This window comes from Nicotiana attenuata, unplaced genomic scaffold (genome assembly GCF_001879085.1).
Source record: "Nicotiana attenuata strain UT unplaced genomic scaffold, NIATTr2, whole genome shotgun sequence".
Classification (NCBI taxonomy): Eukaryota; Viridiplantae; Streptophyta; class Magnoliopsida; order Solanales; family Solanaceae; genus Nicotiana; species Nicotiana attenuata.
This window is the reverse complement of record NW_017670395.1, coordinates 421433-449337: the sequence shown is the minus strand read 5'-3', so window position 1 is coordinate 449337 and position 27905 is coordinate 421433. Positions and strand designations below refer to the sequence as shown.

General features: G+C 40.5%; 1 pseudogene; it reads right to left on the bottom strand.

Annotated features, from left to right (window-relative positions):
* Positions 1-3832: 3832 nt before the first annotated feature.
* Positions 3833-23443, bottom strand: LOC109238808 (annotated as a pseudogene).
* Between the last annotated feature and the right edge of the window lie 4462 nt (positions 23444-27905).

Genomic DNA, 27905 nt, shown 5'->3' with positions numbered 1-27905 from the left:
TCTGCTCGGCCCGTGCCAAGGTCTGCTATCTGACCTACGGCAATGGCTGCTCAAGTCGAATCTACGGCCGTAGCCGTGTGCACGGAAACTATTTCCCAATCTGGCGCTTCGACTACTACTGCCCACTCAACGGGAGAAACTATTTCCCAATCTGGCGCTTCGACTACTACTGCCCACTCAACGGGAGAATCTTCCCGTGCTGAGGACAAGGAAGGACCGTCAAAGAGACGATGAGTGGAGTCCGAAACGTCTTCTTCAGCCGTGGTACGCTTAGAGGGCGGCATTTCTTTGACGGAGTCTGCGATGGGAGGTGATGCTAACCCGCCCGCAGTGGTAGAGCCGGTGATCGTGACCAATCTGACGACGGAGGCCTCGGCTACTGCCGTTGATCAATAGACTTCTGCAACAGGGAGTGGGGGCCCCCTAGATCGCTATCGCCACTTTGGGCGGGCCTTCATCTTCCAGACCGAGTCGTGCTTCTTCCTCGGCCGTAGAAAGAGGGAATGTCGTCGTGGTCGATGACTATGAGTCCGAATCCGACCTTGATCCTGACGATGTCAGGATGTTCGAGGAAGGACTTACTCGTGCAGTGGTACATCCGGGAGGCCCGTCCCGTATACTTGAAATCTCGTCGGAGATTAACCTTCTGGGGGATACGGAAGACTTGGTACCGCAGTTTGAACTTTTGTGCTCTGCCGCCGAGAGTGAGGCTCTCCGGGACATCCGTGATGTTGATTTGACGCATGAAGTAGCCGCTATGGGCTTGAGGGTAAGTTTCTCCTTTCTTTTATGTTCTTTTCATCTTTGGCGACCTTGGACTTAACCAATCTTTTCGTCTTTTAGACATACATAGTGGAGATTGAAAGTGCTCGTAGGGCCAACACTCGGGCCAAAACTTTTCTGACGATGTTGGAGAAGTATCGGCACTACCGCAACAAGTGTCGTGAGATGCACGAACGGCTAAGGGCGAGCGCTGGTAATTAATCTCTCGGCGAGGAACTGGAGAAGAAGGAGGTGCAGGCTATTCGCAAGAATAGCGAGCTCGAGGAGCAATTTCGTGTGAAGGACGAAGAACTTGAGTTGGGAAATGGGGTCGCCGCAGAGTGTGAGCATCTTCAGGCGAAGGTTAGGTCATTGCAGTCCGAGTTGGATCTCAATGCCACCAGAGTCGAGGCGATGAGTGCGGAATGGATGGGGAAGTTAACCGAGCTGGAGAGAAAGGTCTCCGAGTTGGAGAGTGTCAGAGGGCCTAGGCGTCGGCTTCGACCAGAGCGACGACTTTAGAGGATGCTATCCATGTCCTTCAATCCAAGTAGGAGTCTAAGAGGGCAACGGCTACGCTTAGGGAGGCGAGGCTCGAAGAGCGTATTGGCGAAATTGACCGGGAAACTTCAACTTTCTTGAGGCTGAAAAGGCTCAATTTTTGGCCCAAGTTGAATCCGCCTCCGCCACTGTTCCTCGCCATTTACACGAACTCTGGGTTCATGCCGAAGCCCAGCGGGACATATACAAGAGTTTGTGGGAAGCGGGCAATGTTTCTGAGGCCGCTTATGAAGGAGCTCGGGCGAAGGTTCGAGAGGCTCGTGTTAACTGTGGTTATGATCCCGCGACACCGGAGGCCGGTGAAGACGTTAATGCAGAGGAGGGATTTCTTGGAGATGGTGAAGAGAAGGACGACGGTGATGACACCGAGTCTAAAGTTGTTACCTTTGTGTTGTTTTTTTTGTTTGTTGTTGTTTTTTATTTTCTTTGTAATGGACCGGTTTCAGCCATGTGTAATTTGTGGCTATTTGCTCAACTGTCTAAATAAAAAAGAAGTTTTCATCGTTGGGCATCCTTTGTATTTCTCTCCTTTTTGCTTTACATATCCTTGGCGTACATTTTCGGATTTCTGTATGATGAACTCCTGATTTTTTCAGGGAAACCAATTTCAATCGGACTGAGTAGGATTTTGTCGTGTGAGCCCGAATGGAATTTTCATTTGATTCGCCCATTTGGGCGAGATCGCCTGGTGACTTATTGCTTTAAGCGGATTTGCCCTTGACTCAAAAGAGGTTATATAATGGATTTGTTATTTTGGACGAAGTCAGTCTTGACTTGAGTCGTTCGAGTGGGACCAAGCTATCGTTGATTTGGGTGATGTTAGTTTTCTGCTCCTTTTTTCTTTGTATTTATTCTAGCGAGGTCGAACTTGGAGTTTGCAGCGAAATCAATTTTTTAGTAAGTAGAAGAAAATGTACGACGATGACCGATAGCTGCAATGGTGTTATGGAGGTCGAACTTTTCCTTTTGCGATGGCCTTCCGTCATAGGGTATTATTTCGAGCTGGTCGAAAAGTTAACCCGTTGCAATTCGATCGAAGTCGAATTCTTTTCTTTAGCGACAACTTTTGGCCGTAGGGGTGTTATTTCAAGCTGACGTTGAAATGTTAACCCATCGTTATTCGAGCGAGGTTGAATTCTTCTTTTTGGCGATGGCTTTTGCCCGTATGGGTGTTACTTCGAGCTGTCATTGAAATGTTAACCCGTCGTCATTCGAGCGAGGTCGAATTCTTCTTTTTGGCGATGGCCCTCGGCTGTATGGGTGTTATTTCGAGCTGACGTCGAAATGTTAACCCGTCGTTTATTCGAGCGAGGTCAAATTCATAGGGGTGTTATTTCGAGCTGTCGTCGAAACGTTAACCCGTCGTGGTTCGAGCGATGTCGAACTCTTTTCTTTAGCGATGGCCTTAGCTGTAGGGGTGTACTTCGAGCTGTCGTCGAAATGTTAACCCATCGTCATTCGAGCGAGGTCGACTTCTTCTTTTTGGCGATGGCCCTCGGCCGTATGGGTGTTATTTCGAGCTGACGTCGAAATGTTAACCCGTCGTTTATTCGAGCAAGGTCGAATTCGCAGGGGTGTTATTTTGAGCTGTCGTCGAAATGTTAACCCATTACAATTCGAGCGAGGTCAAACTCTTCTTTTTGGCGATGGCTCGCGGCCATATGGGTGTTATTTCGAGCAGACATCAAAATGTTAACCCGTCATTTATTCGAGCGAGGTCGAATTCGTATAGGGGTTATTTCGACTGTCGTCGAAATGTTAACCCACTACAATTCGAGCGAGGTCGAACTCTTCTTTTTTGGCGATGGCCCTTGGCTGTAGGGGTGTTATTTCGAGTTGTGGTCGAAATGTTAACCCGTCGTGGTTCGAGCGATGTTGAACTCTTTTCTTTGGCGATGGTCCTTAGCCGTAGGGGTGTTATTTCGAGTTATCGTCGAAATGTTAACCCGTCGTGGTTCGATCAATGTCGAACTCTTTTCTTTGGCGATGGTCTTAGTCGTAGGGGTGTTATTTCGAGCTGTCGTCGAAATGTTAACCCGTCGTGGTTCGAGCGATGTCGAACTCTTTTCTTTGGCAATGGCCCTTGGCCGTAGGGGTGTTATTTCGAGCTGTCGTCGAAATGTTAACCCGTCGTGGTTCGAGCGATGTTGAACTCTTTTCTTTGGCGATGGCCTTAGCCGTAGGGGTGTTATCTCGAGTTGTCGTCGAAATGTTAACCCATTACAATTCGAGTCGAACTCTTCTTTTTTGGCGATGGCCCTTGGCCGTAGGGGTGTTATTTTGAGCTGTCGTCGAAATGTTAACCCATTGTGAGTCCCAGTTTTTTTTGGAGAGTTTTGGGTGTCCTCTAAGGGAGTCCCAGTTTTGCTCAACTTGTGTGTTTCCTGGGTGAGTCCCAGTTTGCTTAATTTTGTCTGTATTGGAGAGTGTGATGCCGGAGAGTATTGAACGTTGCTATCTTGCTAATGTTCGTTTTATGCATAGATTTGAATTTCCCTGTTTAACCCCTTCATGGTTTGGCCTGGAGAGCTGCCGATAGGCGGGGCGATGAACTGTCCTTTGAACTTGGTGATGTCTGCCTCATTGCCTCATTCAAAACCTCCCCGAGAGAACCCAATCGGAATAACACCTGGGTGAGGAGAAGGAGTACGACTTAGGGGACGTCATTTTGCAGAAGTTGAAATGTCTGGGATGGGCGATATTCAAGTTATTTTGTAATAGTCCTTCCACTCTCCAGTTGGAATGCTTCTTTGCTCGCTTGCCCATCCGATGCTTGTGTTCCTGTTTAAGCAAAGAACAGAAAGTACACCAAGATAAGATTTTCCTTACCTCGATCCGATGAGTCGATGAATGAGGGTAGCCTTATAGCGTTGTTCGCTCTGCCTGGCGTTTAAGTGATTGATGGAATGGTGGTTTGTGGATTCGGCAGCAGTCGGCCTTCTTTTCTTCCTCCTTTTTTTTACATGCCCTGGCCCTGCGTGGGTTGGGTTTGTCTTAGCTCGTTCGTGGGTCATCCGGTGTGTGGATCATCCGGTGCGTGGGTCATCCCATAAGATGTGCCCATTCTCTTATGGGATTTGCGCAACAGGCATCGTCTTCTCTTGCAAGTTTTGCGTGGATATTGGTTGTAACTTTTGCTTCTGTGTAGCATCATGATCTAGATTAGCATGTGAGGTTTACTTACCACTCTTTCTGGTGGGTGTTTATGTTTCACCGATTTTTGGATCTGAAGGAGACTAGGAAATTTGGCTAAGAAATTCCCACAGATGGCGCCAAATGGTTTGACCAAAAGATATTAAAACCATTTTGATCAAACCAATTAATGATAATGAAGGGGTAAATTTTAGTCAAGTATAATCAACTTCAGATCTAAAAATGTATAGCAATACAATGAATGAAAAGTAAGAACAATCAATATTTATTGATGTTAAATATCTCATCTTTGATGAGATAGAGAGAAAAATCAGTTTACATCCTTCAGAGGAGGAGATTGCAAGAGAAAGAGTAGAGAGGAAAAGTCCCTCCCCTTTTTCCGAGAATCCCCCTTCTATATATAGTTCTCGGAGCTTTACTATGTCTTTTGACCAACGTGTACTTCACGTGACGGTCTTTTCATCGTTATTCGAGTACCGTTTTTACTTGACATACACTGTCGATGATTGGACTGAGGTTGATCGTGGTACTTCTCTCCATTTCGCCACTTAGGTGAGGTCCCAGCTTGGTCGACCACCGTGGTCAGATTTTGACCCATACATTGGCTACCTGTCTTTATTGACTTATGTGTCTATTAAATACTGCTCACTTATCTGGCACAAAACATAAGTGCCACTTATATTGAGCGCGTGAACTTTTCATTTTAGGCTGACATGGCTTTTCAACGGTAAAAATAACGATTTCATCTCAACCCCTTTTATAAACCCACCAACATATAATCCTAAATTCATTTTTTCTCTTTCTTCTCTCTTCAAACATTGCCGAAGAAAGAGCCATAATTTATCTCATCTTCTCTCTTTGTTAATCTGCCATAGTAGACCTACTCCCAGCATAAAGTCTTGTTCTTTCCCTATGAAAGCCCTAATTTTTCTCATCTTCTACTCTCTTCTTAGACAACAATTATAGATCTCAAATCCTACAATCAGATTGGTAAAATATGGTGTATTTCTATCGATGTGGGCGTGTTGCATTATTTCAAACATCATGGACCGATGAAAATCCAGGTCGTAGGTTCTATTGCTGCCACTTAAGCAAAGTAAGTGTATTTTGTCTATCTTTTTGATAGCCTAAATCTTCAGACCCTCCTCAAATTGCAATGCGAATCTATTCTTTTAATAGCCTAAATCTATTCTTTATCGCAGGCTCCTGGTGCATGCGAATTCTTTAGGTGGCACGATGATCAAATGCCGGATCAAACAAGGACAGTGATTTATGGTCTTTTGAGGAAAGTTAATACATATGAAAAAGAGAGGGTTCGATCAAAGTGGATAATTGTTGTAGTTGTTGTTTACATAATCTGGACTTGGTTTAGGGATTCTACTTAGTTTATTTTAGAGTTTTGGTATGTATTATGGGATGGTACTAAGGCAATGTACTTAGGGTTAATGTAATATGCAATTTTACCTTCAATTGTGTACTGATTAAATGCATCAATAATATGAATATTCAAGTTAAATTTTATGCTCTATTTTGACAGAAGTTTTCAGCTTGTATTTGCTTTGTAATTCTTGATAGTGATAACTTCCAATAACAATGATAATGAATAATGACGAATACCAATCACAATTACTAAATGACAAATGCAGTAGATATATAGCTCATTATAATGAGCTCCCAAGTAAAACTAGTAAGCCAAAGCAGAATGCATAGACACAAAAAACTAGTCAGCCAAGTAGGTTACATAGACAAAATAAAAGTTTAAATTGGTCTACTAAGTCCGGCTATTTAAACACCTAACAACATCCAAAATATTGACTAAAACAAAGACTTTCTACACAAACTACTTGTCACTTGTTCTTCTTTCATGGAGGTGTTGTTGTGTTGCTTCTTCTAGTTGACACTCTCATCTGTTGTAGCTGGGCAGTTGTTATTGCCTTTCTTCCCTTTTATTTCAGGCCATGTGGTTTAAAGCCAATGTCAATATTGGTACCAGATGCACTCGTAAAAGATGTTCCACCCATGATAAGTCTTTCACCAGTTGTACCAGGTTGAAATCACCCAAATAATTACACTTAATCAGTACCAATTGTAAGCATCACATTCTGGTAAATTAAAAAAGTCATGGTTTACTTACATTGAGTATTGTCCTTGATATTTCAGAGTCTATATATAACCTAAATCCAAATTGTTTTTGTTTCTTTTGTCCTCTAACTCCTCCACCAACATCGGTTGGTTCTGTTGGTTCTCTTACTGGAATACATGGCCCCCCTGCATCCATCTTCAGAAGCACTTTCCCTTCATCTCTTCATTCGAGCAGTAGTACCCCTCCTATTCCCCTACCCCTTTCTCCAGCAGTAGTACCCCTACCTCTTCCTCTGGTAGTAGTACCCCTCCCCATTCCCCTACCTCTTCCTTCAGCAGTAGTACCCCTCCCCATTCCTCCACCTCTTCATCTAGTAGTAGTACCCCTCCCTATTCCCATGCCTATTCCTCTAGTTGTAGTACTACCCCTGCCTTTTCCTTCAGTATTTCTTCTTACTGTTGATGTGTCATGGCATATAGATGTTAGGACAAAATTTGAAGCTTGTTGGCTTGATTGATATATATATATACATATATATAAATCGGCCAATAACATACATATAATAATTAGAATAATATAAAGCATAAGTGTACTTACCACTCCTAGACAGTGAGTTTTGTTATGTCCTTGTTGTTGACATTTCGAGCAAGTAATTTTTACTCCTTTCTTGGACCACTTTCCCCACTTCTTTTTAGGTTCATCTTTAGACTTTCTTCTACACCTTTTTGGTCTTCCTGGCATCATCTTTGGAACTGGAGGTTCATTTTTTATATTACTAGTAGCAGGCCACATGTTCATGCTTGGAATTTGTTGAATAACATACTTATAGGCCCTGAGAAAATAATCCTTTCTATACCACTTTTCTACATGCCTGTCAGGTTCTTCATTTATGTTTAGATCTTCAAAGGTATCAACAACAACAGGAAGTTCTTCAAGTTCTGCCCCTTCCACTATTCCAACATCTTCTAGATATCCCAAATTCCACCTTGGACCACTTTCTATATAAAAGGGCTCACTAGTAGTATCCCTTGACCCAACTACTGGACCAGACACGTTTATTGAGTCAGTTTCAGCTATATCAGGCCCAACAACTAAGCCCACATCAGCTACCTCAGGGTTATCTATTTTATGCTGCACATATATATCCAAAATGTCCTCATGCTTTAAGTCACTAATAAGCTCTAATAGTTGAGAGTCATAGTTCAAGCGCACAAATTTTGAACTTTTTGAGTCAAAATGAAAAAATCACCCACTGAGACATATCCTAAGTCTTTAGTATAGGAACAAAATTCAACAACAGAAAATGTATCTTTATCAATAGAAAAAGCTACAACATTTCTTTCACCAATATACTTTGGGAATCGACCAAAGTTAAATGTCCCCCCATGGTGAAAATTAGTGGATATAAATTCTGTCATCCCCAGTAGCACATGCACACACAAACAAAACCAACCCTAATTTTGCGACCAAATTTCAGTAATACCCTAAATAAGAATATGATAATAAAGAAGGTTAAAAGAGAACTTATGTGTCTTATTTTCTTTCCCACAAGCAACAGTATTCCACGAACCAGTAGCTCCTCTTACAACGGTAGTCCACAAACCAGCAGCTTCGTCGACCAGCCCTAATCCACTTTGACTTTTAACTATTGCGAACCCTAATCGACCTCTGAAACAGAACTTGAAGCTATTTTGTGAGAAAGGCAACGAAATCACGACCATTAACCCTAATTAGAAGAAAAAGTTATTCTCTGATAGAGAGAAATTAGAAGAGAGATGAAGATAGTATAGGTTTTTTACTTTGTGAATGGGGAGTTTAAGTTGGAGTGGGGTTAATCTAGAATGATCAAGAATTTGGGGTGGATCTGATGTGGAAAACAAAAATACGTGGCTGTTCTTAATTGGGATAGCCTTACACGTTGGAAGCGTTTTTTTACACGTGTTGAGTTTAAAGTGCCAGGTAAGTGAGCAGTATTTAATAGACACATAAGTCAATAAAGACAGGTAGCTAATAGGTATAGGGCCAAATTGAGGTAGCAAATTGAAAGAGTGAGCTAAGTTTAGGTACCCGTCTAGGTATTATGCCTCAAAATATTCTACACCCTCCATTTCAATTTAGATGAGGTAGTTTGACTCAGCATAGAGTTTAAAAATGAAAAAAGACTTCTGAAACTTGTAGTCTTAAAAGCTTAAGGGGTAAAAGCTTTGTGGGGTCATGGCATTCTTGTGGTTATAAAAGCTTCTCATTAAGGGTAAAATGGATAAAGTGAAGAGTCTAAAGTTGAATTATTTCCAAATTTAGAAATGTGTCATTTATTTTGGAACAGAGTAAAAAGGAAAATACCTCATCTAATTTGAAACGGATGAAGTAATTAAATTGATAATTTGCAATTTTTTTTAAGAGTTCAATTTGATTTCCTTTTTTTAAATGCATGTGAAAGAATATTACTCGAGGGTAGATTGAGGTAAAATGTAATGCTGATAGAGCTGTCACACCTCCTTTTTCCTACACCCCCGTAAAGGGGTATAATAAGGGAGTTTTTTTCAACTTAAAGTGACAATCGGAACGGGATCATTTTTTATTAAAATTCAGAGTCGCCACTTGGGATAATTTTATGGTGTCCCAAGTCACCGGTTCAAATCCCGAATCGAGGAAAAGATTGACTGTATTACAGTCCGCGAACACAAAAATCCGAGTAAGGAATTCTGTTAACCCGGGAGAAGGTGTTAGGCATTCCCGAGTTCTGTGGTTCTAGCACAGTCGCTCAACTGTTATTATTGGCCTATTATCTGATTTTAATACATGTTTTAGCCTATGGTGCAATTTTAAACTTTTGAGCCGCTTTTATTGAATTATGATTTTTTAGGAAGATTTCAATATTATTAAAAACACGTCTTGAACCACGTCAAATAAATGCACCCGCGGTCCTCGACATATTTTATCTAAAATTGTTGAGATTTGGATTTGGGTCACATAAATGCACACCCGATTTTAGGAAGGTAAATTATTAAAATAACGCGCCTAAAGCAACTACACATTTGCAACTTTGCGAGGGCCGTGGAAATTCAACTAAATGGCACGCCTCGATTCTAATTTCAAAGGATTGTACACAACTAAAGCCAACTACGATGTTTATAATTTCAAAAGAATTCCCTAAGTTTGTTGTGAAAGGCCATAGATTATAGAATTTAAAGCAGATAAGGTCTACAAGGATTAATCGACAGTGCAAATTAGTATACTAACGTCCACTAAACAAACCAAGAAAGGCACATTCAAACAACTTTGACATCTCACATGGATACCGGTAATTAATCACTGCACGCACTAAATTTTAAATTAAGAGGAATTGATTCCAAACAAATTGTCCATTTGACCAAAATTGAAATATATGAAGCTAAGGTCCAAACCCATTTGACGAATACACAGTAATGAAGAGACGAATCTGACATTGAGCAGCAGCAATCAAATTCCAAATATGGCTAAAACAGTAAAATAATTATATAAATCCTCCATCTTAAACACAAACCATAAAAATAACTCCAACTCAGATTTTACGGAAAAAATTGACTAAAATACCTCTTGCTATGAACAAATTCCATGTTTCTATCATATTTCAATCCATCATTATCTTCATAATAAAGGGATTTAAAGAGAAAGAGATGAACCTGAATTATAGCCTTCCGATTAACAAAATTTCATTAGTTACAACCTTGAATCAAGCGAGTCCTTCAAGCAATTACAACGACAGATATGAACCCGGAACCGGAAAACACTCAACACCAAAACGGATTGTCACAAGACCTATATGTATCTCAGATCCGAGCAGCCAAAACTCACTGCTCTTAATTTTGTTTGGAGTTGTATTTGGCTAAAACTGAGGCAAAAGCAAAGAAAGTTAACTCTGTTTTCCGCTAATTTGACTCATTTTTCCACTGATTTTTCCGTCTCTATTTTTTGCCGCTATAGAAGATGAAGAGAATCAGTGGAGGGTCATTTTGTTCAGGTTGCGCGTGAGATAGTTGCTAGCGGCTGCTGTGGTTCGGATCGAGTGAAGAAGAAGGGGTTGTTGGTTTTGGATCGTTTGTTTTGTTGAACAACGGAAGGGTTGCTGTGTGTTGTTGATGGAATGGGAGATGAAGGTTGCCTACAGGTTGATGAAGAAGATGAAGGGCAGGGAGGGGTCGTGTATAGAAGATGAGTTCAGGGGGGTGTGGGGCGTCCCTGATGTAAAGCTGCGCTCCTCCCTCGGATTTTTAGGCGTTACCTATAATATAGGTCTAGGTTTTAGGTGTATTTTTTGTGTATTTTGCCAATTACTCCCTAGGTCTTTTTGTGTTAAGTCCTTAGGGTCTTTTCATTTATTTTTTGTTCCAAAGAAGAGTCTAGAAGCGTCCCTAGGATTAGCTTAATGGGTATTGGATATTGAACTTAAGGAATGGGCTAGAAACTTGGGCCTTTATGACTAACTATGTTTAAAATTAGCTTAATTAACTAAAAGTATTATCAAAAATATTAATTAGCTCTACTTAAGTAAAAATAATTATTAAAATAAGACTTACCATTAAAACAAAACTATTTTTTAGTATTTTTTCAAGATTAAAAATGACTACAAAACATTAATGAACCTATTTTTGTAATTTTCATTTTTTCTATAATAAAATAAAAATAAAAGAGTAAAAAGATGAGTTGAAATAGTTATATTAGGCCTAAATTAAATATTTACGTGCTAAAATATAAAAAATCTTGGGAAGGGTCAAAAATCACATGTCTACAGCTGCCCCTGTTTGAGTGGAAACGCGAAGAGTTTTTAGACAAAGAACGACTAGACAGGTTTTTTGACCCGACTCTTATTTGGGAGAGACTAAAACTGAGAAAAGGGGAATGTGACCGAGCCCTGGTATCTGAGCATCCTACATATCCTTGGCTATAAAGGAATCAGGCCACGTGCAGTTCAGAGGTGAGTGAGGTGATGGAGTATACCGAGGTGGAGAGCCGGTCGAGGTGCCGTTCCGTCGAGGTTCCGGTCCGCGGTCCTGTTATTACATCAAACTCACTAAATGAAAAAGACTAACTAAACCTGTCAACAACGAGTTACAAGATTCCTATCTATAAGTCTTGTGAAGCTTGATCTTGAGTCTTGGATGGTTCTTCATGCAGACTTTGGATTTGAACCTTGACGTTTGCTAGTTGCAGGTGCTAGTTCATTCTTCTTCAGCTTTTCGGGTCAAAATCAGACATACCATACTCGTGATTTCAGCCATGTCTTGAGCAGTTCACATCTTTCTCCACTTCTGCATTTTGGATTCACTTTTTCTTTCTTTTTGTTTCTCCTCTTCTATTATTATTTTGGATTGTGACTAACTTCCGTTGATCATCTCGGACTGTTGACTCGCATTCTTTGCGCGAGCCTCTTTTGTTGTAGACTTGAATTGCATTCTGAAGTGAATTCCCTTATTCTCCAGGTGGCGCCTGATTGCCAACATTTGAACTGTCTTCCCTTGCTCTCCAGTTGGGCGCCTGATTGGCGAAACTTGAACTGTATTCCCTTGCTCTCCAGGTGGGCGCCTGATTACCAAAATTTGAACTGTATTCCCTTGCTCTCCAGGTGGGCGCCTGATTGCTGAAACTTGAACTGTATTCCCTTGCTCTCCAGGTGGGCGCCTGATTGCTGAACTTGAACTGTATTCCCTTGCTCTCCAGGTGGGCGCCTGATTGCTGAACTTGAAATGTATTCCCTTGCTCTCTAGGTGGGCGCCTGATCGCCAAAACTTCAACTGTATTCCCTTGCTCTCCAGGTGGGCGCCTGATTGCTGAACTTGAACTGTATTCCCTAAAACTGCTGCCTTTGAACCTGATTACAACAAAACAAACAAACCAAAAGAAATTTTCCTGCCCTAGTTTGGTGTTGGGCGCATCTGTGAGTGTTAATTGAATCATGTTACCAAATATCTCTAAGAATTTGAAAGCTAAATCCCATTATCCAGGAGGGTCCTGAAAACTCCTAGTTAAACGACAATTTTAAATCTAAATTATATCTTCTAAAGGTATGACTTCCGCTAAATCTTGTTATCTAAGAGGGTCTTAAAACTACATCCCATTATCCAGGAGGGTTCTGAAAATCTAAACCAAACCTTATCTTACGAGTGACAACTTTTACGGCTGAATTATATTTCCCTACGACAGAACTCTTACGGCTGAATTATACTTCCCTAGAACAGAACTTACGCTAAATCTTGTTATCTAATGGAAATCTTAAAGCTAGGTCCCATTATTCAGGGGGTCCTGAAAACTCCTAATTAAACATGCAAACTTTGAAACCAACTTAGATTCCTTGGGGTACATTTATGCTAGATTTTCTACTTATGATTGTTTCGATTTTTAAACTAGGTCCTATTTTCCAGGAGGGTCCTGAGAATTTACGGTCAAACCTGTTTGGTGCCTGCCTTTCCTTACGAAGGATTTCTTCAAAACAAACAAAATTTTCTGCCCCTGTTTCAATCAAAGAAAAATTTTGTCAGTTTAAAAATATGGTGGTTGGTTTGTGGCCTTGACTTTGAGGGCGATTGCTCCTTTACTTCCCATGATCGCTTTAATTTCCACTCGAAGACCTTGCTAGTTTATTGACTAACCACTTTCTCTGTCATCCTTATCACAGAGAATATCTCTTCTCCGTTCAGACCCAATACCCCCTATCTGTTGCATTGCTCATGACTTGACATTTACCAAGCCCTTGTGTTTCACAGGAGTCTCAAAGCACGACAATTGCCACCCACTCATTGCGCATGTTGTTCTTTCTTGACTTAAACAATTGGCTCTGGCCTTAAGGTCTATTGTTCCTTCACTTGCCATGATAACTGATTTTCACTCGAAGACCTTGCTTGTTTATTGACTAACCACTTTCTTTGTTACCCTTAACACAGAAAATACCTCTTCTCCGTTCAGACCCAATACCCTCTATCTGTTGCATTGCTCATGAACTGACATTTACCAACCTTTGTATCTCACATGAACCCCAAAGCACGTCAATTGCCACCCCCCTCAGTGTGTATGCTGTTCTTTCTTGACTCAAACCACTGGCCTTGGCCTTGAGGTCTATTGCTCCATCACTTGCCATGGTAACTTTGATTTCTGCTTGGAAGATCTTGCTTGTCATTGGTTAACCACTTTCTTTGTCAATCTTATCACAGAAAATACCTCTTCTCTGTTCAAACCCAATGTCCACTATCTGTTGCATTGCTCATAAACTGACATTTACCAAGCCCTTGTGTTTCACATGAATCTCAAAGCACGTCAAATGCCCCACTCGGTGTATATGCTGTTCCTTCTTGACTTAAACCACTAGCCCTGGCCTTGAGGTCTGTTGCTCCATCGCTAGCCATGATAACTTCGATTTCTTTTTGGAATATCTTGCTTGTCACTGGTTTACCACCCTTTTTGTCAATCATATCACAGAAAATACCTTTGATCCGTTCACCCTAGCCCTCCTTCTGTTGCATTGTTCATGAATTGATATATACCAAGCCTTTGTATTTCACACAATCCCAAAGCATGTTGATTGTTACTAGCTCAGTGCGCTTGTTGTTCTTTCCGGACTTATGACGCTTTGATATCCTAACCAGATCCCGTTTTGTGCAATTGGAAAGCTGATGGCAAATTTTGAAGTCATTTCTCACTTGTTCTGACCAAACAGACTCAGGAAGAGGAAGTAAACAAGACAAAAGGAACAGAGTAGAGGACAATGGAAAGAGATGATTCCTAACAAGAAAACTACAAAGTAGAAACCTATCGGATGTGGATACCAACTCTAATGACCATGACATGCACATGCGCCCTATTCTGTCAAGCAAATCTGATGTTCAGCTTTTGTCGTACCTTTTTGCCATGAAACTGCGCTTCAATGCTCCAATTATCCAATTTGATTCACAATCCTTATTTGACTTGTAGTGCCCGAAGGGTTTTCACCATCAAGTCTCTCTCATTTTGGTCTTTTTCTCAACTCACCGTCGCCTTATGGTGCCCGTGAAGGTTTTCACCAATAAGACTCTCTCATTTTCTGATTTCTCTCAGCTTTCATCGCCTTGCGGTGCCCGTGAGGGTTTTCACCAATAAGACTCTCTCATTTTTTCATTTTCCTTGTTTGGACCAGAGTGTTGCCCCAGATATGATTCACCTCTACTTGCTCGCCTTGACATCTCTTGAAGACTGAACGGAAGGTCTTTCTTTGGACCGTAATGTGGGCTTTTGGCTAGGGTTAGAAAGAAAGGGTATCAAAAAGGCTCAAAACAACTCAAATGGGTTCAAGATTACAACTTTCGGAATCACATTTCTTACAACAACCACAACTTCTGCCCCAGTTTCTTTGCTTGGGGACTTTAGGATTTTGTTTTTGATGGGACCGAACCGTGAGGCTGCCTACGTATCCTTAAAGGAATCAGGTCGAATGTAGTTCATGTGACTACTTTTGTTGTTGCTATTTTTCTTTTTCTTTTCTTTTTCTCTTTTTCTTCTCTTTCTTTTTCTTTCTTTTCCTTTTTCTTTTCCCTTTTTATCTCTATTTTTTTTCCTTTTGGTATGAACCTTTTCAAATAAACCTATTGGGACATAAACTTTTTTTTTAATGACTCTGACTTGATTTCAAAAGAGGGGAAGTCAAAGAAACTAGTACAGGCTCAAGAGGGTATCAAATGGTATAAGTGTTTGGGTAGCTGAAAGAGGGCCTCCCAATCCCTGAAAATGCCAAGTACAACACATGCAAACTTGAAATAAAAATTGAAGATCATGCACAATATTTCTCTCGCGGCCTCGGCATTGATATCACTGGTATGCCTTCCACTTTTCTTTAGCACCTTGTCAAGTATAAAATTCTGATTGGGTGATTTTTTCTCCACGATGGGTATCCTCCGTCTGTTTGGAGCAAACTCCCTTGACTTTATCTTGTAAATTGAGGTGTACTTGAACTCAAAACTGCTCACTTCAAATTATTATGACAAATTCTCGTCATCCTATTAGCTTCCCAAATTATCTGCCCCAGTTTCACACAGTTCGGGCTTCAAATGATCTAGAAATTATCTGCCCCAGTTTCACACAGTTTGGGCTTCAAATGATCTCAAAATTATGTACTTATTTCCTTCAAATGCCCCAATCATCTTCAAAATTGTTTCACTGCTTCATGATTAAACTAACTTTTTAAGACCAGGCATAGAATTATATGTGCATGTCATGTCACTAGAGCGAGCAAGAAGAGAACTATAAAAGGAGAAGAGAAGTAAACAGAAATGACTAGAAATAACAGAAAACAGAAAATTGCATTAGACAAACTGTGAAGGGGTTTGAACAACGAAACAAGTAAAATAAACTGGGTACAACCCTGGAACAAAACTAGGTGACACTAAATGAGTTGCTACGACTAAAGGAACTAGGCAAAATAAAAGGATAGAAGGGTTTGAGTCACAAGACAATATCCAGATTACAACCCTGAAATAACCCGGACAACAGAGATGGCAACAAAAATAAACCACCAAAACTCCTCCCTGGCTAACCAAGAAAAGAGCATCTTTCCAATTACCAAGCTCGGCATCTTAGCCACTGAGTTCCACATCAATATTACCATGACCATTACCAATTTCAATGTCATTAATTTTAGTCAGCAAGTTCCCAAGAGAATTCTCATGCTCCCTGTCACTGTCCTTGATCACAATTATCCCTTCTTGAATCATTCTTTCTACTTCCCTTTTCAAAGCACGACAATCTTCGATGCTATGACCTTGGACATTAGAGTGGTGCATGCACCGTACAGTTGGATCAAATCCTTTTGCATATGGGTCCGGAGTATAGCCGAGGAGCGGCTCAATCAGGCCAGAATGTTTAAACTTTCCAAACAGGCTTGTATAGGATTCTCCGATTGGCGTGAAATTATCTTTTTGCCTTTGTTTCCCTCCATGCCCCAGTTTTCTAGGGTTGTTGGATGCTCTAAAATGCTGTGAGGGCAAAAGTGCATTATGCAGTGCTGGCGCTCGCCATGAGGAATGACCCATTGGTTGGACAGATGGCCGGACTTTGTTCGGAGGATAATACTGGGGTGGATTATGTAGAGCTCGGGGAGGTTCATGGGGTTGGTATTGAGGCTGAAAACGTTTAGCAAGAATACCCACTGGATCCTCTCGTTGGCGGGGCTCAGCAACATCTTTTCTATCAATGGGAGGATTGTCCCTAGCAACTTGTTCGTTCCATCTGAACCAAAATTCCCTAAAACTTTCTTTGGGTTTCCTTTCCATCTGAGATAGGGAGGAGCAGTTTGGGACAATGTCTATATTATGCTGAAAGTTTCGCACAAAATCTTGAGCCATGTCATCCCATGTATGCCACTTACCGACATCTTGACGAGTATACCATGGCAGGGCTGCCCCAGTCAAGCTCTCACTGAAATACGCCATCAACAAATTATCTTTCCCGCCAACACTTCTCATTTCACTACTGTAACCTCTCAGATGGGCTACTGGATCTCCACGTCCATCATATAAATTAAGCTTTGGCGTATTAGACCCTTTCAGCTTTCTGGATAGCTCGTCTCGCCCTTCTTTTCCTGTGAACTTTTTATTTTCAACATGAGGCTCATTCCGAAGGCTCTGATTGTATCAGTCAGGAACCTTGTGAGCAACCTCTGAGGGGTAATATTGGGCATCATGAGCTTTGAGTGGGTGTTCATTGTTGGGGATAGTGGATATGACAGGAGGGCAATCTTGGGGAAAGATAATTGGAGGACGAGTGATGGAGCTACTAGGGTGGTTGGGAAAGCTGTGATAAGCGGGAAAATCTGGAGAGTATGGGGAATCATCTGGCACTACGACCGGATTTTGGGTAAGGGTAGCATCTAAGAAGGTAAGTGGTGGTGGGGGTGGTGCCTTCCCAGTCATCCAAGCCCGATACATGTCCGCCATGTGTTGTCTTAATATCCTCACCTCTTCAACCAACCCATTGTCCTGTTCAACCAATTGCTTTTGGGCACCCGTATCAACCAACTCAGTTCTGTTGTCATCTGCCATTACCTTTCAACTTTATGTTGTAGAGAAAGGTTGCCACTTTAAGAACCACGAACCAACCACCCTTCTGTTATGAAGATATCAAAAGGAACAAAATGGGGTCATCCCGTTAGCGTTAGGGCATTTAACAACAAAAATATCACATTGCGTGCAATGCACCTAGCAACAATTAATGGTTCTAGAATGACTTCGAGGGTCATAAGGTCACTTGGCATCATCCCAATTTGTCCACTTGAATCTTCTCTTTTCTTTTCTTTCCTCGCGCTTCTTAGCTCGTTCATTTTCCTTCCCCTTTTTTCTTTCTGATTATCGCTCTTTTTCTTCCCTCTCATTTCCCACATCCCATGATTTCACCCTTTTTTTCCTTTTTTTTCTTTTTTTTTCTTTTAATAATAAAAAAATAATTCGATCGAACCCTATGTAGGTTGCCTACGTATCATGACGCCGCATGAATCAGATCTTTGCGTAGTTCGGGAAGATCGAAAATAAAGTAAACACACTAACGTTCTCTTTTTCTTTTTTCTTTTTTCTTTCTGTTTATTACCAAATTTTTTTTTTTAAAAAAAGTAATAATGAGGGAATTTAATTACTTTCAATACTCAAATGCTACTAACTTTCGTCATCGAAACAGACAATGAATACAGCACTAAGATCTAAGCAATTAAATTCAACACCAAGAAGATGTGATGTCAATAAAACATTTAAGCCGAGTGAACAAGGAATTTTAGGGAACGCAGCAAAATTCCCAACAATTGCTTTCGAAGGCGAAACAATAAAGAACTTTAACTTAGCTACGAAGAAATAGGCAATGAGAATATTTGAGGATCCTTCATAGAAAATAAATTGAATGGCCATTTCCCAGGACACTGATATTGTTCCTACGCAAGCCCTTGAGCTATACAAAACCTAAACTAGAACCAGCAGAATCAGTTCACTTGTAGAGGAAATGCGTCACTCAAAAAATCCTTTCAGTTGAAGGTGAATCCACCTGATGGCTTTGGAGATTTTCAATTTTCTAAACCCACTGCATCATCAATCAGCTGCACATAAATATTTATATCCGCTGTCCGGCCCAAATTCTTCTCAGCTTCACCAACCCTCAAGATATTTTCAAGCCCTTCAAGACAAACTGTGACAATCCTTGGGTCAGGACAAATGAGAAGATCACACAGTGGTTTGATACAACCTTGACCAACAAGGTACTTGGTCTGCTCATGCGAACCACCAGATGTGGCATTTGAGATTGCCCATGCAGCCTCCTTTTTTATATCAAACTCAGCAATTACAGACTGAATTTGCTCCCTGTTGCTAGCTGTGATATTTAATCCAGCAAGCTTCCTTCTTAATACTCTTCTTGTGATTACCATTCAACAAGTTCAAAAGACGGGGCAAATACTGATGGTTGATGATAGACTGAGTTTGCATATCTATCATCTCCGGTCAAAATATTTCCAACTGTCCGAAGCGCCGGAATCAATACCGATGGAGACGGGTGAAGTAATAACATCAGTTAAACGCGGGCATACTCCAGAATCAATAACAGCTTGAATTTTATCATTTGTACCATCCGAGAGATATGAGAAAGCCCAGCAAGCATCAGTTAAAACTTCTTCATCGGTTAAATGAATAAGTTATTGAAGAGCTGGAAGTGCAGGCCTTGTTTGATCAAAAGCAGGCTGTGGTTTGCCTCTGCAGAAATTTGAAATTGACCACGTCGCATTTCTCAACATAGACAGCTTGGCATTTGGATTCAACTGAGATAGCAAGGGAACTAGAGCTCCACAGCTAAGGACAAAATCGCGGCACTTTGGGGAATCACCAGCAACATTTCCTAGAGCCCACACAGCATGCTCTCGCACATCATCACTAGGAAAACCAAGAAGTTTCACAAAACTTGGGACTGCACCAGAATCAATTACCACCTTTGTATGCTCAGATGTTCCAGATGCAACATGTGAGATCCCAGGATGCCTCAAACTGATGCTATGGAAAGTCATCTCTCATTTGAAATTGAACAAAACGAGGAACTACACCTGCTTGAATTACTTCTGCTATTGGGGAACTCCTTTCGATTGAGAGCATTTTTCTAAAATAAGAAGTAGCCTCAAGCTGTACATTGCCATCTTCGCTCCAAACACCTGCAACCAATTGTGGTATCATCTTCATATTCTCTAGTTGCAAGACACGCAAGATTTGAGACAATACATTCCCTACTAGACACATGCAAGACATGGTTGTGATTATTTTTTTAAAATTAACCTATGTGGCTAAAAGTAGCTAAAAATGCAAGATTTGGCTAAGACCCCGCGAAGCCAAGAACCTAAACTCACTAGGAAGACCGGACCCTATGTGGGTTGCCTATGTATCACGCCGCGAAAGACGAGAATCAGATATGCGTAGTTCGGGCAGATTGGATACAGGCGAGAATTAAAAAAAAAAACTAATTTATAGAAAACACACATTTTTTTTGTCTTTTTTTTCGAAAAATGATAAACACGTAAAATCTTTTTGGATTTTCTTTTCTCTCTTTTTTTGACTTTTTGATTTTTCGGAAAATGATAAAAAAAGTGCAAAATCTTTTTTTTGCAAGCTCTTTTTTTCCTTAACAAAAATTTGACAGAAAACATAATTGAGCTCTACTCGCTTTATCTTCACACTTCACCCTTCCTCTTTTTTTTTCCTCTTTTTACCTTTTTCATTTGCCCTCAACTATCATTGGTCCGCCAAATGACCCTTTTTACCCATGAAAATTGCAACATGTAGCACATAGGATGCATCAGGATGGTCTTTTAATTTTTGGGTACACTTGTCCTAGACGGACCCAATCCCTGTGTTGAGTCCCCAAAGTCAAATGCAAACAAGCGTTCCTACTAGGAATCCGGCATGAGGCTGAGTTATTCTAAGTTCAAAACCTAGGTATGATGTTCTAGACTTGTGTACCCGAGCGGACAACTCGAGCCGAGGAGGGGGCTACGTACCGGGAACCAAAAGGCCATCGGGCTTAGTAACTTGTCTGAGCCTCTTTCTTATTTCAAGGTATGACACTAACAGAATAGGGAGTCACGACCAGCGAGCACATCCCCGAAGATGGAAAGAGAAGGGTTTCGTAGCAGTTTATATACAGTTCAGATAATATCAAAGCGGTAAAAGCAACATTTAGCACATTGGGCTCAAGCATGTAATAAAATCAAATAATAGATAAAGCCAAATATAACAATTCATCTAAGCTCGAATTCTGAACCCTGAACCAGAGATTCTGGGTTCTTTTCCCCAACAGAGTCGCCAGAGCTGTCACACCTCCTTTTTCCTACACCCCGTAAAGGGATATAATAAGGGAGTTTTTTTCAACTTAAAGTGACAATCGAAACGGGATCATTTTTTATTAAAACTCAGAGTCGCCACTTGGGATAATTTTATGGTGTCCCAAGTCACCAGCTCAAATCCCGAATCGAGGAAAAGATTGACTCTGTATTACAGTCCGCGAATACAGAAATCCGAGTAAGAAATTCTGTTAACCCGGGAGAAGGTGTTAGGCATTCCCGAGTTCCGTGGTTCTAGCACGGTCGCTCAACTGTTATTATTGGCCTATTATCTGATTTTAATATATGTTTTAGCCTTTGGTGCAATTTTAAACTTTTGAGCCGCTTTTATTGAATTATTATTTTTTAGGAAGATTTCAATATTATTAAAAATACGTCTTGAACCACGTCACATAAATGCACCCGCAATCCTCGACATATTTTATCTAACATTGCTGAGATTTGGATTTGGGTCACATAAATGCGCACCCGAGTTTAGGAAAGTAAATTATTAAACTAACGCGCCTAAAGCAACTACGCATTTGCAACTTTGCGAGGGCCATGGAAATTCAACTAAATGGCACGCCTCGATTCTAATTTCAAAGGATTGTACACAACTAAAGCCAACTACGATGTTTATAATTTCAAAAGAATCCCCTAAGTTTGTTGTGAAAGGCCATTGATTATAGACTTTAAAGCAGATGAGGTCTACAAGGATTAATCGACAGTGCAAATTAGTATATTAACGTCCAGTACAACAAACCAAGAAAGGCACATTTAAACAACTTTGACATCTCACATGGATACCAGTAATTAATCACTGCATGCACTAAATTTGAAATTAAGAGGAATTGATTCCAAACAAATTGTCCATTTGACCAAAATTGAAATATATGAAGCTAAGGTCCAAACCCATTTGACCAATACACAGTAATGAAGAGACGAATCTGACATTGAGCAGCAACAATCAAATTCCAAATATGGCTAAAACAGTAAAATAATTATATAAATCCTCCATCTTAAACACAAACCATAAAAATAACTCCAACTCAGATTTTACGGAAAAAATTGACTAAAATACCTCTTGCTATGAACAAATTCCATGTTTCTATCATATTTCAATCCATCATTATCTTCAGAATAAAGGGATTCAAAGAGAAAGAGATGAACCTGAATTATAGCCTTCCGATTAACAAAATTTCATTAGTTACAACCTTGAATCAAGCGAGTCCTTCAAGCAATTACAACGACAGATATGAACCCGGAACTGGAAAACACTCAACACCAAAACGGATTGTCACAAGACCAATATGTATCTCAGATCCGAGCAGCCAAAACTCACTGCTCTTAATTTGTTTGGAGCTGTATTTGGCTAAAACAGAGGCAAAAGCAAAGAAAATTAACTCTGTTTTCCGCTAATTTGACTCATTTTTCCACTGATTTTTCCGTCTCTGTTTTTCGCCGCTATAGAAGATGAAGAGAACGAGTGGAGGGTCGTTTTGTTCAGGTTGTTGTGGCATGAGATGGTTGCTAGCGGCTGCTGTGGTTGGGATCGGGTGAAGAAGCAAGGGTTGTTGGTTTTGGATCGTTTGTTTTGTTGAACAACTGAAGGGTTGCTGTGTGTTGTTGTTGGAATGGGAGATGAAGGTTGCCTACAGGTTGATGAAGCAGGGAGGGTTCGTGTATAGAAGATGAGGTCGGGGGGGGGGGGGGGCGCCCCTGATGTAAAGCTGCGCTCCTCCCTCGGATTTTTAGGCGTTACCTATAATATAGGTCTAGGTTCTAGGTATACTTTTTGTGTATTTTGCCAATTAGTCCCTAGCTCTTTTTGTGTTAAGTCCTTAGGGTCTTTTCATTTATTTTTTGTTCCAAAGAAGAGTCTAGAAGCGTCCCTAGGATTAGCTTAATGGGTATTGGATATTGAACTTAAGGAATGAGCTAGAAACTTGGGCCTTTATGACTAGCTATGTTTAAAATTAGCTTAATTAACTAAAAGTATTATCAAAAATATTAATTAGCTCTACTTAAGTAAAAATAATTATTAAAATAAGATTGACCATTAAAACAAAACTATTATTTTGGTATTTTTTCAAGAATAAAAATGACTACAAAACATTAATGAACCTATTTTTGTAATTTTTGTTTTCTTGTAATAAAATAAAAATAAAAGAGTAAAAAAATGAGTTGAAATAGCTATATTAGGCCTAAATTAAATATTTATGTGCTAAAATATAAAAAAATCTTGGGGAGGGTCAAAAATCACATGTCTACAATAAATAAAACAACAATATCAAATACGCTTGGATGTCAAGATATAACAAATATACAATAATTTTCTAATTTGTCGCTTGTTTATCTATTATGTTGGTTAGCTTTCTTACCATATTAACTTGCATGTACTAAAAGTTGTATTACAGTTTCCAGTATGTTGGCTCTTAGTAGGAGGTATATTCAGTCGCAGCATACCACACTTGATTCGTCAGTTATGTCTCCGAATTTGATTGAACCTTGCCACTCTTATCCAGCCGATTCGTCTTCAGATGGCTAGGGAGGCTGGGAGTGAGATATCCTTCCAGGAGGCGGCCAATGTGGCCCGGAGGGTTGAGATGGTATTATCACAGGGGGTGGTCATAGAGCAGACAAGAGACCCCGTCAGTCAGGCAGATTCAGTGGTGCCTCGTCTGGAGGCAGAGATTCATATGGTAGAGGCCATCCTCCTAGGCCTTATCAGTCAGCACATCAGGTTTCTCACAGAGCTTCAGGTGGCCGTGGTCCCCAGATGCAGTATTCCGGTCAGCAGTCCTACAGTCACCACCTGCTCCTATCAGTGCGCCGCCGCTTCAGAGTTTTCGGGGTGGTCATTCAGGTCGCTAGGGCCAGCAGTCTCAGCAGCCGAGGGCTTGTTACGCTTGTGGTGAGACGGGCCACATTGCCAGGTTTTGCCCTCGAGCACCGAGCAGCTCTCAGCATCAGGGTTCTCGTGACATGGTACAGGCACCAGATGTTCCGCAGCCCGCCCAGCCAGCTAGGGGTGGAGGCAGAGGTGCTAGAGGTGGAGGTAGAGGTCCTAGAGGTGGAGCTCAGGCCGCTAGAGGTGGAGGCCAGCCAGCAGCAGGCCGTCCCAGAGAGGTAGATCAATGTGGTGGGGCCCAGCCCCGATGTTATGCTCTTCAGGCCAGACCCGAGGCAGAGGCTTCAAATGCGGTTATTACAGGTACGGTTCTGGTTTGTGATAGGGATGCTTTAGTGTTGTTTGATCCGGGGTCTACGTATTCGTATGTGTCATCTAATTTTGCCCCGTATTTGGTCATGCCTAGTGATGCATTGGGTATTCCTGTTTATGTGTCTACACCGGTGGGCGATTCTATTGTGGTCGATCGAGTTCATCGTTCTTGTATTGTGGTGATTGGGGTTCTTGAGACTCGTGTAGATTTGTTGCTTCTAGACATAGTTTTCTCTACTGTTGGGAGGAGTCATACTCATATCAAATTGTGGGCCTTCTAAAATGTCAAATAAATGAACTTGCAGCTAAGTGATTTTTTTTGGCAAACTAATTGTCTTGTTCTTTTACTCTCGAGCAAAGCAGAACTCATTTTCACTATGAACTTTATGATATCCCCAATATACTAAGTAAATTGGTCCATCATACAATTATTAATTTGTTGTCGAATAATAATGCGGTCATAACAATGAGAGATGGAACATAAATTCATTATCCAGATGTCATGTATGCAAGTTGCATTAACTGGTGGGACTTATGTCGTTGTAGTTGAACCCTTGGATGAAAGTGTGTTTGAGGGCGAGAACTGTGACCTGCAACTTTCTTCCTTATTACTTCTCTTTAGTTTGGAAGGTTTTGCCGGATCTTTAATTTATATGCAAGTATTTTTGGCTTATAGAAGTAGATTTTCAAGGACTTTCACTTTTGGAATATCCTATAGGTGGTGCTAGAGAAATTTAGTTGACAAAATCAAAATGGACCAGATCAAAAGGCATGTTTAACCTAAAATTATTCTTAATGGATTAAGTAATTAAATTTGTATTTGTCGGCCACAAGCAATCGGTTCAATCCAAAAAATATAATTTTTTGTCAATACAATGTAATCGAGAAATTGAAAATGCTGATTCAATGACAAATAATATAATCAAATATAGCAGAGAAGAGATATTTTTTTATTGAATCATCCTTGATAGAATAAGTGAGGCAAACAGAGCTTGAGTGTTGAATTATAAAAATGGTGGTAAAGTGTGCCTGCTATAGTAATTATCAGGTAATCACTTTCCTTAAATCGTGTGTCCATTTTGAGTACTTAACCACTTTCCTTGGATCAATGATCCATTTTGAGCATTTACTCAGTCCATCTGTTATTTTCTAGAAAACTTGTAACTACTGAGTCATATTGAATTTTCGTAACTACTGAGTTAATTCTGTAATTGCTGGTACGTTGGTTATCTCGTTCAGGAATAGCTGCCTCCGAATATTCTTATACAGTGATATTTTATCCGAACAATCTTTTTGGATTCGATCATTGTCTGGGACTCATGATGGTTACCTTCGGAATGACAACACTGGATCCCAATTCAGACGATTCGGGTTGTACTTCCTTGGCTGGCCTTCCAATTTGATATGGAGCTGATTAGGCTATACTTGCCACTTATTGACCATTTGAGTGGACCACATATTAAGTCCATTTTTCACCAATACAAGGTAAATCTAAATTGCTAATAGATTATTCTAGATTGTAATAAGATAAGTAATGTAAAGATGACTGTGTCACGCTCCAACCTTGGGGAGCGGGACCGACACTCAACCAAGGTAATCCAGTCAAGCAAGCCTATATAGTGCCTAGAAATAATATATAGTAAACCACCAAGAACATAGAACTACACAATACTGATTTCCATTACTTAAGGAATTTCATTGGTAGTTGACAAAAACGATACAAGTCTATAGTTTTAAGTAGAATCAAAATGACAAAACAATATTTCTAATTCCCCCATACATACATGACCCACAAATTTCCCTACGGAGCCTCTACGCAGTCATTAGTAAAGTAAAAAAATATTGATGACAAGGCCCCGGCTATACCCAAAATAATATACAAAAGATCAGGATACAACATGAGGCCCCGGTGTAGAGTAGGGCTCACCATAATAAGCTGAAGAGAGAGTACACTACTATTGAGAAACTGTATCGCCTGCTGAGTTACCACCTGCATCCATTAAAGATGCAGTGTGTCACGATCCAAGTTCTCCCTCCGTGAACCGTCGTGACGGCACCTAGTCTCTACGACTAGGTAAGCCTAACATTTGCGGGAAAAGGAATGAAAAACATAAAAAATTATCAACTAACAGGTAAATTTAAACAAGGAAATGAGATGCCGCTCGGCATATACCACAATCACTTTTCGATAAGTACCTAAACTCTCCCAAAACTCGAAATGTCATAAATCACAAGCTAAAGAAGAAAACAGTGCTTCTAAACTCCAGAATCTAACAAAGAAGGAAATACAAGAAGGGTTTAACATGAGGAAGAGTATATAGGGACTCCGAGGTCTGCGGACACGACAAATATACTTTGAAGTCTCTACAACCATCTCGTCTCAATGGTAATGCGCCTGATAAGCAGTATCTGGATCTGCACACGAAAAAATATATGCAGGTAAGGGCATGAGTACACCACAATGGTTCCCAATAAGTGCCAAGCCTAACCTCGGTTGAGTAGTGACGACATCAGGTCAGGGCCCTACTAGTATATATATACTAAAATATAAAAGAATGAAATATCACAGTAAGAATAAATACTAAAATTTAATAAGAATGTAAGCTTAGAAGGACAACAACCTAAAACACAGAGAATAACAACATGGGATCTCCTAGGATACCCTCCTGTAGTCCCAAAAGTAAATGTGCAGGGGGGATCTACCGGAATACCGTTCCGTAGTCCCAAAGTAAATATGCAAAATAAGGGGATCTATCAAAATACTGTTCCGTAGTCCCAAAGTAAATATGCAGAATGGCGGGAACTACCGGGGTACCGTTCCATAGTCCTAAAGTAAATATGCAGCTCAAACAAAGGAAATAACTGCTACAGCAAGAAGAACCTGCAATTTCGACTAAGTACCAGTCAAGGAAAAACATTAAACATGTTGCACAGAGTCCAGATAGGCAGTTAAGGCACGTAGGCATATTTTTCTAAACTAAACAGGATTATTACATATGCTAGTGTGGCTCAATTAAAGGAAAAACAGATATCTTGCTTAATGAAAACTAAGTTTTTCAACAAATAGCCCATGTACGCACTTGTCACCTCACGTACACGAAGCTCATATATCAAACAGTACCAAAATCCTAAGGGGAGTTCTCCACACAAGGTTAGGCACGTTACTTACCTCGAACCAAGCTTAAATCAATCCACAATAATGCTCTCTCCACGAATATCCGGCTCCGGATGGCTAAATCTATCCAAAACCAATTAAATAACATAAATATAGCTACAAGAAACTAATCTAGCTAACAAAATCAAAGCTAAGGTAAGAAATTAGAAAAACGTCCAAAAAGCCTCCCAAGGCCCACGTTTCGGAATCGGGTGAAAGTCACAAATTATGAATACCCATTCACTCACGAGATCACTCATACCAAAATTATCCAAATCCAATGTCAAAATCTCACTCAAAACTCAGAAATTCGGTTGGGGAACTTTTCTCCACTTTTCCCCAATTTTCCAACTCAAATCCCTAATTTAATGAAGAAAACAACTATGGATTAATGGGATACAACCGAAAACAAGTTAGGAATCGTTACCCAATGACTTCCTCTGAAAATCTCACAAAGAATCGCCAATTTCTGAGCTCTCAAGGTCCAAAAATGGATAATGAAATCAAAGCCTCGAATTCTCTCTTTTCTGCCCAGCAAACTCGCTTCTGCGAGCCCATAACCGCACCTGCGAAAAAACCATCGCAGGTGCGGAATTCACTTAAGGTCCAAAATTCGCATCTGTGACACATG